This window comes from Hyposmocoma kahamanoa, unplaced genomic scaffold (assembly GCF_003589595.1).
Source record: "Hyposmocoma kahamanoa isolate Upper Pololo Valley unplaced genomic scaffold, ASM358959v1 78, whole genome shotgun sequence".
Classification (NCBI taxonomy): Eukaryota; Metazoa; Arthropoda; class Insecta; order Lepidoptera; family Cosmopterigidae; genus Hyposmocoma; species Hyposmocoma kahamanoa.
This window is the reverse complement of record NW_020653945.1, coordinates 20,972,380-20,989,812: the sequence shown is the minus strand read 5'-3', so window position 1 is coordinate 20,989,812 and position 17,433 is coordinate 20,972,380.

Below are 17,433 nucleotides of genomic sequence, written 5' to 3'. Positions count from 1 at the left end.
TGCAAAACAACCACGCGTTAGTTTTGTATCCACCGATAGGCCTTCACCGTTTGACAGGTAAAATGTCAAACTCAGATGCAAGAGGGCGCCTCTAATACATGGCTTTATTTCTCTGTTCACCACATAACACATACACGAATATTTATTTTTTTAACACAATCACGGTAAACTCCGTGACCGAACGTTGACCATTCCACGCAGAGGTCCCAGGTGCGATTCCCGGGTCGAGAAAAATATTTGTATGGCCTACATTTAATTCTCTCGGAGTTTAGGTTTAATTTGTAGTTCTCCTTGTGTGTCCATGGCACCCGCGACACAGGGTTTCCCTAGTGCGGGGCTATGTTGTGTGTGTGTGTTATTTATTTACTAACTACCCCTCTAAATTGCTAAACGTAAGCTTATGTTTTACTGCTTTTTACGGCTTTTTAACACAAATACATCGAATTGTCATTTCAGATGAAAGTAAATTAGCGGCTTTACAAAACTGCGTACTTTTATTAACACTTCTTAATTGTAATACCAGTTTGTTTAAACCAAATCGTTATTGTCATAATGAGTCTGTATCTGTGTTCGTGAATTGCCAGAGATCAACTTAAATTGGTGGTCACGAAATGATTGTCATGCAAATATTCCTTTTGAGACATTTTAGGTTCTGTTTAACTTCGCATTTAGATGAAAGTTGGTGTCTAGTTATTTAAATGATATAATATTAAATATTCATTTCATAGTTAACTTGTGGTTATATTAACTGACTGTTACTCAACGTAATCTTACTTGAAAATCTTGTAAAATCTGAAAGATATCTTCAATGAAGAATTTTAAACTGTATTTATTTAAAGACAAATTTAATATACTTGACCACGTGAAGGAGAACCATAACGTGTAACAAAATAAAGTGTAAAAAAAATACTGTATTGTAAATCCCGTAGTTGGTTTTTTGAGGTCCATATAGCGAAATGGGATACCCCGTACCATACATTACTTAATAAATACACTGTACTGTACCAAGTCATATTAGACATAATTATTTTTTTGTTCCAATGTTAAAAATGTGTTAACTTAGAAATATTGAAACTTTTCTTTCTTCATTATTATTATACTTATTCAAACAAATTATTACCAAGTACACTTTCGAAAGGACAGACTACGATCAAATATTCATGATTTATGAGCCGCCATTACAGTTTTACACGAGAACTTTAAATAATAATTGTGATTCAGCGTTCACTTGAATAAATTGATTACCTTACAAGAGTTTGCTGCTTACTGTACAGTTATTGAAAAAAATATCCGTAGTCCTTCTATGTAAACAATAATGGTAAAGGCGACAGCATGGCGCTACAAATCCCTTTATATATATATATATATCGCACTCGATATTATATCATTACTGAACGTAAAATTAGATTCTCTACACGTCAAAAAAACCGTCGTTAGAATATTGTAAGAAATAATCAAAAGATATTCACTTAACTCAAAATGAGACACACTTTATTGAGCTAGTTTTGGCCAAAATAATCCTTATACAAAAATATTAAATTATTTTTTCCATTTTATTTTCAAATATATTTTTTAAGTGTCTATAATAAACTATACACACGTACATAAATTTTAATGATTTTTTGCGGGAAGTGAGTAATTCGTTTTTCATAAATTCTGAGAAAGTCCACTTTTTGAGTTAATGCACTATTCTATTAACAGTGCGATATATTTATTTAAAATCGCCATTTAAAATAGACGCGCCACTGCAGTGCTTCTATAAGCGTCTAATTTGATGGCTCACTAATAATAGTGAGTGTAGTTTTGTTGTAAAAAAGTGAGTGACAATGGTAACGTCGCAAGAAACCGAGACGCGGTTAGTCTTCGACAGCAAAAGAGGGTAGACAAGTATGTCTGTTCTTAAAGCTGTCATCTGCCGCTGGTCTGTCTGAACGTGTAACCGTTCCGAAATATCGGATATAAAAAGTCATACTTTTAACGTTAACGATAATCATTATTAAGTGAGTTCGTCCTTATAATTTTTTAGATAGTTTTTTTTTCGTATTATGTTGGATTGGGGTAAAGTGTAGATGAAAAACAGTTAAAGAAATAAATGCCAAACTTTCATCAATTGTTTTCGTTATCTATGTAGTGTCCTTTCAAAGAATTTCGAAAAGATTGAAACAAGTGAAAATCTGAATTAGCTACGTCTGTCAAATGCGGTTTTTGAGGTAACATAATACAAACTAATTGCAATATTTTTTATGGCTTTGTAAAGATGTGTGTGGTTTGGCACTATCATAATGAAATACAACTAGTGATGAAAGAGACTCAGTCGTTTAAGGCGTTTTATAACGACTCGACTCCATTTTACAGGACTCGACTCTAAAATTAAGACTGAGGGCTCGAGTTTCCATCAATAAGACACGGTCGTTATATTAAAAGACTCAAAAGACTTTAACGACTTGAACGACTCGAAAGACTTAAACGACTCGAGTTGTTTGCAAAGGACTTATACCTATGTTATGTCTTATTAAACCCGAAGTTTATAAGTAAAAATGACGTAAGTAGTATGTAGTAAATAATCACGTTTATTTACTTATAATAAAAATCGTAAAGTAAATTCCTTGTGAGTAGAAATAAAATCACGCCATACGTCTCATGACTCGTAACTCCCGAGGCTATGAGGTGCCAGTCGTTTTAGTCTTTTTGGTCGTTTTAGTCCTATAAGTATTTTAAGCTTCCTAGGGTTAAAAGACTTCTACTCGAATTAGTCTTCAGTTTTAGTCTTATGACTCAAGACTTAAGGGTTAAAAGACTAGACTAGTCGTGAGGCGTTGAAAATTAGTCGATGTTTTTTAAAAGGTCTTAAAAATTGAGTATCTTTTTCACTAAATACAACACCTTTATGATTCACCAGTTCCAGATGTTTTTCATGAATTATAAACACAAAACTTTACCGCCTATTCCTAAAATGCGCAATATAATATTATTTTTAAAATGACCATAGACAATAAAACATTTTAAAAGAAAAAAGCTCTTATCGGGTTTTTTAGCAATTGTTACACATAGAAAATGAAACTATTTTTCCGGATTTAAGTCGCGTATATTTGTTTGTTTAAGGCTCTTTTATGTTTAAAGTTAGCTAGTTGCAAAAACCAAACGGACTTTTTGGTCAACTCATTATTATATTTATTATTTTTTATTCTTATGTTGTCATATGGGGTTGGTATACAAATTTATAAGACGAATCGACATACCACGTATGAGCCGATGGTGTAATCTAAATAAAATTAAAAGGTAGAGTTTTGTTGTGGAGTGTACCCATCAAATACACTTTCTGAATGTTTTAACAACATAAATATATACTTTTGTCAATTGAAAGGAATAGTAGCTCTTACTTCTTAGTTTTCAGTTCTATGTCATTCTTACGTTGAAGTTGTTTTGATTTCAGAAAAGAACCTTGCAAAATACGAATCATTTTCCAATATGGAAGAAAAAACAGCTGTTATAAAAATGGACTTCAATGTCATTGGTGAGATGAAATTTCATAAAATGTTTATTTAACGTACAAATTCCAATTAGAAGAATAGACTAACTAATTTGATAGGATCATAATTAAGTACATAGTAAACTGTGTACTTAATTATGAGACTGAACTGGTGTAATTAAACTCAAGATGGTAGGAAACACACTGTCTTTATAATGTATAATATACTTACTATCTTTACATATTAATATACATAAAATATGAATATGGATATGAATCTATCAATTCTTAAAATCTATTCTGGATATATGGATCTATATTTATAGTTATTTTAGGTTTGATGACCTTGGTGGCCCAACGGTAATATTGTGGTGGTTGATAAGGAGGTACAGGGTTCGATTTCTGGTAGGTTGGGAAATGAACTTTTCTAAATTGATTCAGGTGTGGGTGTTCTGGGAAGTGTGTCAGAATGAATTCCGTTGCTCTGGTATTCATAGTACAGAAAGTTTCTTAGTTTCAGACCGGATAATTGGTATGGTTAGCATTTATTTATAGATAAATTTTATAATCTTATTAGATTATAAAATTTATTATAATTCATGCGTGGATGACTTTGATGCCGTCTGGCGAAAGAAAACCGTCTCGCTATTGAACAAAATGCGCGGGAGTTGTAATGGCATATCCTGAAAGCGATAGCTGATAGGCCTGATTATGCGCTGAAGTCGAAACTCCGACATTAAATGGGCCTTTTAAAATGTCTGAAATAAATAAAAGTACTTGTTTCTGATTATTGTTTCGTATAATATCGAGATATTTTTTTGTTTTACTGATTAATACACATTGGAAATGAAACTTATTTTACGAATAGAAAATAATTTATATATTTTTTTTCAAACAAACCAAGTATTAAGGTCTTGAGAAAGTCCATGGTCACAGTTGATTGTCGTAAACACCCTTAAATGGGTCATGATTTCTTTGAAATAAACAAAAAATTTAAATCCGGAAATAAAGTTTTATTTCCAATTACGATCCTTTAATATAGATACTTGAATGTTATCTACCTACGAAACTACGTATGAAATTGTACAGATGTGATCAAACGTATAAAAAAAGATATTAAACCTGAGTACAGAATAAAATATTGAAACTAACTGGGTAATTTTTATTAAGACTGAACGACAGGTTAGGTAGGTACAGGTAGTTTAACCTCGTAAGACCCTGTGTACATTAAAATGTACAAATGATAATGAAGTGATTCATCAGAATCACTTCATTAACTGGATCACCAAACGAATCATTAATACGATCACGTAAACGCTCAGTGCACATTGCAATAAAAATATCGCATCCAAATAAATATTCTATTTGATCAAGAGGTACTTGCATGGGCCTGAACACAGAACAAGAAATACAGTAGAAGTGGTTAATTAGCGTCAGACGCGAGCCAACAATAGGTCTCGAAAGACATATTGAGCTGAGTCCGCCATTTTCGCATTATGTGGTATGGTTGTGTCATTCTTTCTTGCAAATTCTCTAATATCCTAGAAAAATGCCTTCTTGTGCTGTTTTGGAGTAAAAAAATGATAGCCGTACCAAAAATATCTTAATCTAATAAATTTTCAATTGTCTGTTTATCGAAATATTTTTTGTTAGAAGAACGAAAGTAAAGCTTTTACCTCTGTAATATGGTTGCTTCTTTTTTGGAGAATTAATAACTCTAATTCGTTGTCGTTCAGAAATTAACTGTAAGATGGCAGCACATTGATTGACATTTCTGTATAATATCAAAACGGTAAATAAAGTAAAGTTTAAATTATATTTACAATCCAGAATTTGTTATTTATTTTTAAATTTGAAACTACGACCAATCAATATCAAGATTTTAAAGTGTTTCAAATTAAGAATGTGTGAGTTTTGGTGATATCGGTTTTGATAGTAATCGTGGCTTAACGCACTTCTATTGCTTTTTTCTTCAGTGACCCTGAAGCACATAAATATATATTTAATTTTAAAGTAACATTGGGCGTTTAGCGCTCTTTCCGTTGTAGTTTGCTTGGTCATAGGAGGTTAATCTTTAGAACCGTTCTTTTGTTATTTCCTTGCCAGTAATAAGCACGTTCCCTTGGATTAATAAGGCCAGATCTACAAAATTATAAGTTTTCAGGAGCGGGAGGCTTAAAGATTCGATGAACAAAATTAGTCGGGTACTTTTTATGTTTATATAGGAGAGTCATAAAATTTCAGATATAAGTAATTTGTTTTATGAAGTTCGTAACATTTTTATGACTCTCATATACTAAAAGCGTTTTGGACGCATAATCATTTATGTGGCGTTATTACATCAAGGAAGCAAGAGCTTCTGATAAATAAGAAATATAATAAATTTCTTTTGTTTTTTCTAGATCGAGAACACACGAAGTTGTATAGAGATTTAGAGCATTTTTCATTGAGAGCTTTACAAAACTCCGCTTCGAGTAGTGATAGGCAAGTAGTGCAGTCTTTATTTTAGGTCACTCCTGGAAAATGACGAGTCGAACATATCGTGTGGCTGGTGGTAAACCTGGCCTGGCCTGTCCATAACAGTTTATTCATTTAAACTTTATTATATAATATACTGAAGTACAAATGGCGGATTTAATGCCATAAGGCAATCTTTACCAGTCAACCATTGGACCAAACAGAAAAAAAACACAATAGGTTGGTGCTACACTTAAACAAGAAGAACAATATACTAGAACCTAATCGATAATTTGTATGGTAGAAAATAAATAACATAATATCATTGACTTACAAATAAATGGACGACGGGTCTAATACAAAAACCACGAAAAAAATGTCCCAAGTCAACCTATTCGAAATTTAAATTGTAATGTCATCGCAGTATCGCGCTGTCAGTAGAACAAATGAAGACTAAAGCGGAGTTTGGCGCTCTGTATACGATTTTAGCGCCTTACAAGTGCGGACACTTTTTAGCGCGGACCCGACGTCCATATAATTGTAAGTCAATGCATAATATAAACAGACTTATTATACGAGTACATGCATAATAAACTTACATATATATTATATTAATAAATAATATAGTATATGTGAGCAAAGCAACATTATACAGAGTCTTGATTTTGATAATAATTGTCAAACAGATGCTTGCGCAACATGCGCTTGAAAGATAATTTGGTCTGAGCTTATGAGCGCGTTCCAATGACGGATTACATCAGTTTCAACAGTTTCAGTGCCACTAGACCTGATCTGATCTGACTACACCCATCACCATAAAATATACTCGTAAAGTGGCAAGACCTATGTGTCTGTAATTTCACCAGCACCTTTACCCTTCAAAACTTTGTTGTTGTTGTTGTTGTTGACACGTGAGGTCAGTATTCCGTGCTCGTAAGGCGGGGACCCGTCCCGCTCCAATATTTATGTAATTTATTTAAGTTTACTCGTATATTCGCGACACACACATCCGGTACTCACTCGGTTTTAGGGCCCACTGAAAATCAGCATCACAGCCTTTTCTCGGTGGTGACAATAGTTGAGTGGGATCTTGTTACATACGCCATAGCTGCACACATGACATTCAATCTAATTGTGTTGAATATTTAATGTTTGCTTTGTTGTTGTGTATGATTTTATTTTTATTCCCTTTTTTCCTGTTATTTTATTTTATTTTATTTTTTTAATTTAGCTTCATCTTTTTTTATCTTTATTTTATTACCGTGTATATTTTTGTTGTGGCGTAGTAATAAACGATTTCTATTCTATTCTATTCTAAAAACTAGAACGCAATAATGCTGCTTGGCGGCAGAAATAAGTAAAGTGGCAGTACTTCACTGGGCGAACTCTTTCACAAGGAGTTCTACTGCTACTAACTAACTAACTATTACTAACGACACATATCTACTAATCTCGTGAACCTGGTCATTTTTAATTGTAGCTAAATGTAGTTGAACTTTTAAAAATACTAGTTTCTTTTTATGTATTAGTTCATAATACCCATTTTAATTTATTTTTAGATACATTCAACACGATTATCGAAATAATAAAAACAACGCAACAAACAGTAAGTTATTTCGGATTTCACCCTACTAATATTTTTCGGTTTTTATTCTATCTCAAGCCTCTTTCTTTTATGTCGTCATTTGATGTGACGAGACGAAGAAGTCGCGTAACTAGTGGTAATTGACACGCTTATCCTAACAGTTGCAGCGTCAATCAGAGCTTTATAACATGAAGGTCTGTGGGGCGCTGCCCCTGCGCTAGTCACCCTAAAGTTGAAGTCCCATGTGCCACTATTTTAATCGAAATTTTTCTACAAACATTCGTTAACGTTATCCTGAATAACGACACATATCTACTAATCTCGTGAACCTGGTCATTTTTAAACGGGTCTTCCTAAAACCAAAGCGAGAAAGCGTGAACCATACCCTTTCACGTTGTCACTTTCCATTAGCCTATAGTTTCAACCCTAAGGTAAGGGTGCTGTTGAAACTAAATGGGAAATGGGACGTAACTGACACAGTGGCAGTGCCTCTTAGATCTTTGCTATTTAAAAATGGGACGGACAATTCGTCTGCTGAGTACAGGTGTGTCGCTTACCACCAGACTCATGACTTGTTCGTCCCGTCACTTAGTATCATAAAAGATAGGTGGAGATTGTGGACAAAATCAAATGTAAGCTGGTCAACATCTCATAAAAACAAGCCTGTACTTTAACAGGTTGGTAAAGTACAAATCGCATTTCAGTCTCTATATCTACCACTCAAGGGAATTTGTAATAACCGCAAGTAATTTTAGATCCATATATTTAATATATTTAACATTGAAACCAAAACGGTCACGAAATGAAAATCTCATTTTTAGAATATTACGCCGTACTTCCAAAGCTACATCTTATACATAATTACTTGCGCTAATAGTGTTCTGAGCTTTCGCTAGATGGTACTACGACAGTCGATGCAACGCACGCGCTGCATGATTATATAATATATTATACTGATTTTACGGCATCGGAACATATCCGCACTTTAGACTGATTTCACCTGAAATGCCTTCATAAAATATTGAACAAGAGCTGGTCCGACCGCGTGAGAAATACCGAAGTTTTCAGAAGAGCTAAGGTAGATGGAATCGAGTTATATCTTATGCGGCGACAACTTCGTTGGGGCGGCCATATATCAAGGATGGCAGACGGGTGAGTGCCAAAGCGCATATTTTATTTGGAACTCAAGGGAGGCAAGCGAAAGCATGGCGGATAAATCCTTAGATACAAAGATGTGTTTAAGCGCCATATGAAAAATTGCGACATTTACCCATATTGACCCGACAAAGTGGGAGAAACAAGCAGCCGATCGCCCGCAATAGAGATCTTTTGTGGCTAACAAATCATCACAATTTGAAATTCGTCGACGAATTGATTTGAACGTCAGACATGACGAGCTGAATGCTCGACCACCTGTGGCGATCAGCTACCGTTACATTGACTGTGTGCTCACGTGCCCCCAGTGCGCACGGATCTTTACTAGTAAGATTGGCCGAAAACGGTCAGGAGAATTCAAATTTTACAAATCGTGTATTCAAAATGCTTTCTGTTTTAATTTCTTTCGTAGATAAATTCGTGGATAATTTGTTTCATATTTCTGCAATGGTAACAATAATGTATGCGATGTTGGTGTAGTTCCTGTGCGCAAGATCTAAGAACCAAGTGAACATAGTACTAAGATAGCGTTAGTCTATTTGACTATTTTAAGGAGGAATTCTTTAAAAAAAAAGCTATACAAATATTCCTATAAAGTGAATATATGTCATTAAAAATAGAAAAACAAAGAGCTATAATAAGCACAGAAAAATTCGCAAGGCATGCTAATTTGTTCCATAGCTCAATTGGCAACGAATAAATTTCCCTGTGTTCGGTCATTATATATAATATAATAAACTAGTATTGATAATTATAATAAACTAGTGGAGTAATTTCGCAAAAATGAATTGATATTAAATTAATTTTTGTAGTAAAACATCGTGATATTTAATAAACTACTAAAAATGAATTATATCCTGTCCAAAAGTTGATTAATAGAAAGGTTGTACTTCAGGCTATGGTATAAAAACATTCTTTCAAACGTCTTTCAATTAAAAAAAAATTGTGTTGACATACTTTCAGAAACTTTTACCACTTTCCAGAGAGTTAAACTTTTTGTATAGTGACAATATCGGTTTAAACTTACGATATGATATTTTTAGTTGCAGATGGGTTTCTGTGGCTTGTAGCTACTAATGATACTAAGGATTTCGTTATCGTAAACGTGTTACCGACTGCCCGACAAGAATCTTAAGTCTCATATGCATGTGACTCCGCTAGTTTTAATTACAATCAAGTTATCAAATTTGTAAGTTAACTAGTTAACAATATAATACATTTTAATTACATTATTTTGCAGAAACAAAGGACAAAGATAGCAATCCAAACAACGATGCTTATTACGAAAATCCTTACATAGTTTTCAGGAAGTGTACAATGTATGTTTTAATTTGGGGCCAAATTATTGGTTTGTTTCCTGTACTTGGACTTTTTGAGAAAGATCCTTCTAAAATAAGGTACTTATCATTATTATAATAAGCAAAATAATATTTAATAGTATTTAGATGAATAAAGCGCCAAATCGATTATATCTTAATATCAGATCCTCAGCTAACGTACGGTTGACAAGATAAAAAAACCCTGAATCAAAAAGTTCATTACTTATCATCAATTTAGAATGAACAAATATTTGCCGTTAAGTTGTTTATGTCATTAACAAAGACTCATTGTGATTTTTTCTTTGTCATTTTGTTTGTCATGTAGTTTTATGTAATACTCAAGCACCTAAACGTCTAATATGTTTAATGCTTCATAGTATACAAATAATATGATATCAAGTTTTGCTTTGATAAACTACACTAATGTAGAACAAGCTACTCGAGACATTAAAGACGTGTATGAAGTGGATATAACTAACAAAAGCACTGTGGGTTTGTGGTTTGCCCGATGCCGTAGTGGAAATTTTAACCTGACAAATGAACCTTTAGCTCTTGTCATCCGACTTGAGTTTAAAGTGAACAATTTGCGATCTATTGTTGAAGTGAAGTCGTTTATTCGCTATAATATAAGAGCCAAAATCGCTAACGACACACGGCACCTATGGATGATCACTTCACATTGCTACAGAGACTGAGGACTCGGAAAAGTTTCGGCAAATGTGTCAAACCCTTGAGCATTGAACTAGCTCACGCGAGGTGCAACCTTTGGCGTGAAAGTGTACCGTTTCCTCCTGGAAACAAATTGCCACGGCCGATCAGGAAGTCCTTAAATAGGCTTCGGATTCAGGTTGGTCGGAGTAAGGACAATTTGTTCAGGTGGGGATTTTCGGATGGTTCTAACCTGGATTGTTTGTTCGTTGCTTTTCAAACGACGGCCCATCTCACATCGTATCCTGCATGCCCTGACACTTGCATGCTTGAGGAATTAATGGCCGCTACTAGTGACATGGTCGGCGTGACTGACTTCTGAGCCACAATAGTATAGAGTAAACTATCGATTAGATAAGAAGATTATACAATTTATATGTTGAATTAGAATTTTATCCTATTTAGCCTCAAACAAAAGCATCCTAAATAATATTATTAAAACACTAAACAGTACATTATTACTAAATTAAATGAAACAGAATAAGTCATAATTCAGAGTCTTAATTTAATTAGATTTCCTAAATAAATTCCAAAGAGAACATTTGCATCATTTAATTCAAAAAACGTCAATTGAGCAACTGATCCAGAACCGTTGCAATTATTTTTAATAGGAGCATAGCAAGGTTTGATGTATATGTAACCACAATACCGACCGTGTAAAATAAAAAGCTAGAAAAACTACAAAACCATACGAATTGTCAGCACTACGATGGAAAATGCTGTTGAAGCTTATGCTATCATATGAATCGCACTGTATATATCAAACTTTTTTGAGACTTCTTGTGTTGAAAATCTAATAATCAATATAGTAATATCGAGTTATTAGGTTTTCACGATTGTTACACATAGGAAATGAAACTATTTTTCCGGATTTAAATCGCGTATATTTGTTTTTTCAAACAAACCGACGTTTCGCGCCCTTTACAGGTCTTGACAGGTTGACTGAGGTGGTACAGTCTTTTTCACTATAGTTACAATAGTTATTAATTAAATACCTTATTTTTAATTATATAATATAGTAATCTTTAATGACCGCTCTGTCTCATCGAAACGTGTTGTTTTGATACAATAATTGCCCTAACCACCACTAATCTGCATCTGCCGGCTTGCGGTGTTTGTGAAATGCCGAATTGGTGTCCTTTGACCAGAATATTTAACATATTATATACAAAATAATTTCTATTTGTTTGGACATTTAGCAGCATTGTAATTTAGCATAGCTTCCTTACATCTGATCTATGACAGCTAATCGCTAGAACGCATCCTGTCGAAGCATCACGCTATTTCAACAGTACAGAAATTTGAGATTAATGCTCTTCGTCATATTCTGTACTCATCTAACTAAGCCATTATCCATTAACATTTTCCAAGCAATTTAGATAATTACAAGGAAAACAATTTGGGTTTCCGTGAAGCTCTCGATTATTAATCCAAGACTTGAGGTTTTCCGTTTCCCAAAATTCTACCTCTAAGGAAATAATGAGTTTTCAGCAAAATGTCAGAAGTAAATGACCAACTAGAATACATAAATATTTATTTTCTAAGAAAACATGGTTAATTCCTCTTTCATAGAACAGAAATTTTATACTATAAGCCCCAACTATAATAAGAATTTCGTTCGTTGTAATACTGTAACTTTGCTTACTTGGCAATTAAATTGGTGAATTCCACACGGACTAGTTCGCTCACATCTATAAAGTTACTTTTTCCAGATTCACAATGTACTCTGGGAGATTTATTTATTCCATATTCATTTGGACGCTTCAAACTATTTGCGCATTTACAAATTTAATAGCTGTTGTACACGAGGCTTCAACTGTAAATTATGGTAAGATATTTTATTAATATAAAGTTCAATGTTTACATATTTTATTAGCACGTCGTGTATATATAGTACCTTACTTAGGTATTATATCTTAAACTAAAAGCAAACTGATATATTTTTTAATTTTTCACGTTTTGTTTGTTACACAATATGCTACTCTATGCACCTGTATTATCTCCAAAAACGAGTACTTGATAAATTGGATGCAGAAATTGCAACTTAAGCTGTCTTTAAACTATTGACACAAACAGTTGCACGGACGACATGAGTGCCAAGATCAATAAATAAAAATTATTTTTAGCTAAGGCTTTTCATGAAAATGGCATTAGAATTAAAAAAAAAAATAAAAATTTTATTTCGAGTTCTTAGGTTTTCGCGATTGTTACACATAGGAAATGAAACTATTTTTCCGGATTTAAATCGCGTATACTTGTTTTTTCAAACAAACCGACGTTTCGAAACGTCGGTTTGTTCCGGAAAAATAGTTTCATTTCCTATAAAAATTTTATTGCAAAATTGAGCTGACCTGTTACACACAAAGGTCAAAGGTAACGTTCAGCTAATCTGTAATAGAAGAATTATGGTCCCGAAAGAAATGAGCCACTGAACCAACTCTGCTGTCAATATTATATTTACCAGTGTAACGACTAAGATTTAAGATTTTGTCCCAGATTCGTAAATTGGGACACGCGTCGATATGGTCTAAATTTTTTTATGATATGAAGTGGCTAATGGCCGATGGGACAAACTTGTTCCCATTAGCGACCACGTCAAGGCAAACGTAGTGTATGACGCGCTGCGGCAAGACGGTTGGACGACAAAGGATCGAGAGAGTTGGCGTGCTCAGGGCCAAAAATGGATGCGAGTAAGCTAATGATACCGAAGTGATGGATCAAACAAGTCTTGCGCGTGGTAGTAAACGACACGCCGAAACAATAACAGTGCAGCTCAAAGCTTAAAATCGCAATACATCTAAGGGGTACTGCAACTGCCTTCTTCACTTTGTGCTTGTAATTTCACCAGTATTATTTCAAAACCAGACAACAGTAGTAATGCACACTTTACTACTTGGCAGCTCAAGTTGGTGTGGTGGCACTGGTTGAACTATTATGAATATTATATATTATTTTCCAGGTCATCTACCCTTCTCCGTCTGTGTTTGTATAACAACACTTCTTTTCATAAGAGCAGCTTCAAAATGGCCATCATTGGTCAAAGAATTGGCGTCGTTGGATTTAGATATCGATCCACGCGTAAAAGTTAAAGCAATTCGCACTTTCTTCATCATATTTTTAATGGGAATTTGTAAGTGTGTTTCATTATTAGTATTCTTTTAAAAAATTTGTATTTACCATAACAGCTACACTTGAGAGGTATATTCGTGATGGCAGAAAACTTGCACCTGCCTAGTAAAGAACGAACTGCTCGCACTGCTGTTATTCTTGGATCTTTTTTATCAATAGTTGTTATTTACTACACCCATGTGAAAGTAGTTTCGATTTTACATTGGCACAGTACTCAAGATTTTTATTACTGATTCTTCGTAATTACCTTCGTAGTAGCGCATTTAAACAAACAAGGATTTTACAAGGCAAGTAGCTGTACAGGCCATGCTATCACTATTGTTCTTATGATCTTGAATAACGTCACATTTAATGACTTGGCAGTTACATACCTATATGTCCATAGTATGCTTCGTTAAAACTATTAGTGATTGAGTACTACTTACTTGTTGAAGACTTCCTGAATTTTTTATCTGATAATTCGATCTGACACGGTTGTTCTGTATAATATAATTATACTCAACAACCGTGGTATAATAAGACAATTATGGTAACTTCATACAAACGTAGCAGCGCGGCTTGTATGTATGCACGGCTGGCTCGCGCCGTGTGCGGACGCACACATTCGCATAATCTCGTGGTGGTGTAGTCGCGGTGCATATCGCGGGTAGTCACACGCGTCATTAATTTTTATTATAAAATAAAAGCGGTTGTTATGTGTTAAAAAATTACATCAAAATACAGTAGATGAGTTTATTATTGTGTTTGTAGATGTTTGAACAAGAATGTCTTTAATTTAGAATTGTTCAGCATTTAATTACTATTTTGTAATCATACTCCATATTCAAGACGATGGTACGAACATATCAATACGTAAGTAATAATATGGCACGAGAATACTGTGATGACCACCTTATTTTTTTCAAATTATGTTGACAACCCGTATGTATAACTAAAATAATAATGTGACAACCCTACGTTCCGAGCAAATTGTACAGTGTGAACAGGCGGAAGTTGCTCTACTTCCTCTTATTATACTATGCAACAAGCGTTGACGTACTTAAGTTAACTTGCCTTGTATAGACGGTTTTTTTGTGAAAATAATAATAATTAACCGCCTTTGGTGACCCTTAAACCGTTTGTGTTTTTTTCCAGTGGAACACATTCTAAATATAATACTGTCGTACACAAAAGCTTCCGATTGCCATCCCGATGCTATATTTGAATCAGTTATACAGTCCTATTTTGGATTCATTTTTGAACAGGGAATTCAATTTAATGTGGCACTTGGTATCCTTTTACAGGTAAATTTTATTCTTTATATGGTGAAGAATATGTTACTAACATAGCACATTTTCATTTACTGAGTACGTTTATGTAGAAACCAATATTTACTATGGTTTAGGAAATGAAGTAATAAACTAAATATATATTATGTTAAAGCCATCCATGGACAGTACTTAAGTGGGCACCGAGCTTCTGGCGCTAATTAATTTTAGGTATATTATGCGCTCACTATGTGTGCGCGTGTGGCGTATGTTTCTTAAGCCGTGTTTAGGACCAAGCGACATAACGTCCACTTCTGACGGCCGACGCAGGACTGAAGCAGACAGGGGGGAAGCGTTGCGGCTCTGGCTAGTATGGGCGGACCGCGTGCGAAATTAGGTATTTACTCCGTATTATTAAAAAATACACATTTTGCAAATGTACCGGGTATATAAAAAAGATGTAGTTTTGCTATTATTAAGAAACTGATGACCTTCTGTGAAGTATTTGCGCCGTACTAAGGGTTTATTTTGTTTTTTAGAGAAAACTTTGCATTTTTTTTCTATCGAGGAAACTACAAGCAATCGTGTTTCTAAAGAGTGTGATTTATAGAGTGAATCTTAAATATGTTATACATTAATTTCTTCATTAAAACTTTAGTAATAACGATACAGCAAGGGATGAACAGAATGCAATTCTTTCACAATTACGTATCGCTTCCTCAGCGCAGTCTTAAATAGTACCAAAATATCATCACTTTTCTTGCCGTATAGTGCTAATATTCATTTAATGCAATGTGTTCAAAGTGAATCATTGAATTTTGTCAGTGTTGATAGTTAGTTCTCTATGAAAAGCAGCAAGCGACATCTACACAAAAAGTACTTTCAAATCCACTGTAAAGACCGTAGTTGGTTTTTTGAGATCCATATAGCAAAACAAATTAGGCGTGCAATTATATTCCGATATTCAATTTTACGGTTAACACCGCAACTGTCAATGAATGGGTAGATCAGCTAATCTACCTAAGTAGTTCATCATAATCATCAACTCATTTATACGTCCCACTGGATGGCATGGATGTCATCTTAGGCGAGGGTTTAGGCCATAGTCCGTCAATACTGGCCCAATGCGGGTTAGGGACTTCACACGATTTCCGAAGGTTGTGAAGGTTCTTTGACGCGCTATTATAGTCCTATGACATGTTTCAATACGATGTTTTCCCTCACCGAAAAGCTCAAGGTAAATTTTACGGGTGTGGTACGTAATATATAACAACAAATGACATATTTTTAGTTGACATAACGCTCAACTGCCCCCGTAGTATGCCGCCGCGATAAATATATTATAACCAAATTTAGCTGTCAAATTCGTGTGATAAACAAATGGTCGTGTACCAATGATTATTCGCGGTACGCTACCGTAGCCAAGTGTCCAGTTTTATTAAAAAAATCATCAATCATACGCTTAGAGGCACTTTGCACGCGCGCCACTTTGTTTGGTTTCTGCTCATCTCGAAAGACCCACACGCTCGTTTGCTGCTTTGTTGTGGGATCGTTACTATAAATCCATGTTTCGTCACCTGTTATTATATTCCACACCAAATTTGACGCCTTGTAGTTGAATCTGGTAAGCATGGAATTGCACCAAGTGACGCGATCCGTTTTTTTAATCTCAGTCAAATTGTGTGGAATCCACCGAGAGCACAACTTTTTCACACTCAAATATTTGTGTAGTATTAATTGTATTTGACTCATGCCTATGCCTGAAGATGCACGAATTTCATAGTATGCCACATGCCTGTCTGTGTTGATCATACGGCGCACAGCATCGATGTTTTTGTTGTTCACAGCAGTGGACGGGCGACCATCACGAAATTCGTCACTAAGATTCACACGACCGCGTTTGAATTCCGCAAATCTGCTGTAAATAGTCGTCATGCATGGTGCTTCATCGTCAACTGAATCGCACACACATCGCTCCGCTGAACTTACACTTAAAATCGTAGAAAATCATACTATGAAAATTTTCACGAGTTAAATCCATGGTGATGTAGACAACCAATTTCTATAATGACGCCATAATGTCAAAACAAGTGGCAGTCAGATGAAACAAACTGTACTCTACAGCCAAAGAGTTCTGTTTTCAAATGATGTAATTACTTTTTAAATATTGTTTATGTCAGTAGCCAGTTCCGAAAATTTATAGTGTTCCGGAAGTTTAATACATTATACTGGTAGTACTTATACCATTTGTTCATTAATGTCACCTAACCATGACATCTAATAGTTATTATAATGAAGGTTACAAATAATAACACATTGTTAATATACACATTGAAAATATACCTTAGTTGTTATACAAAGTGA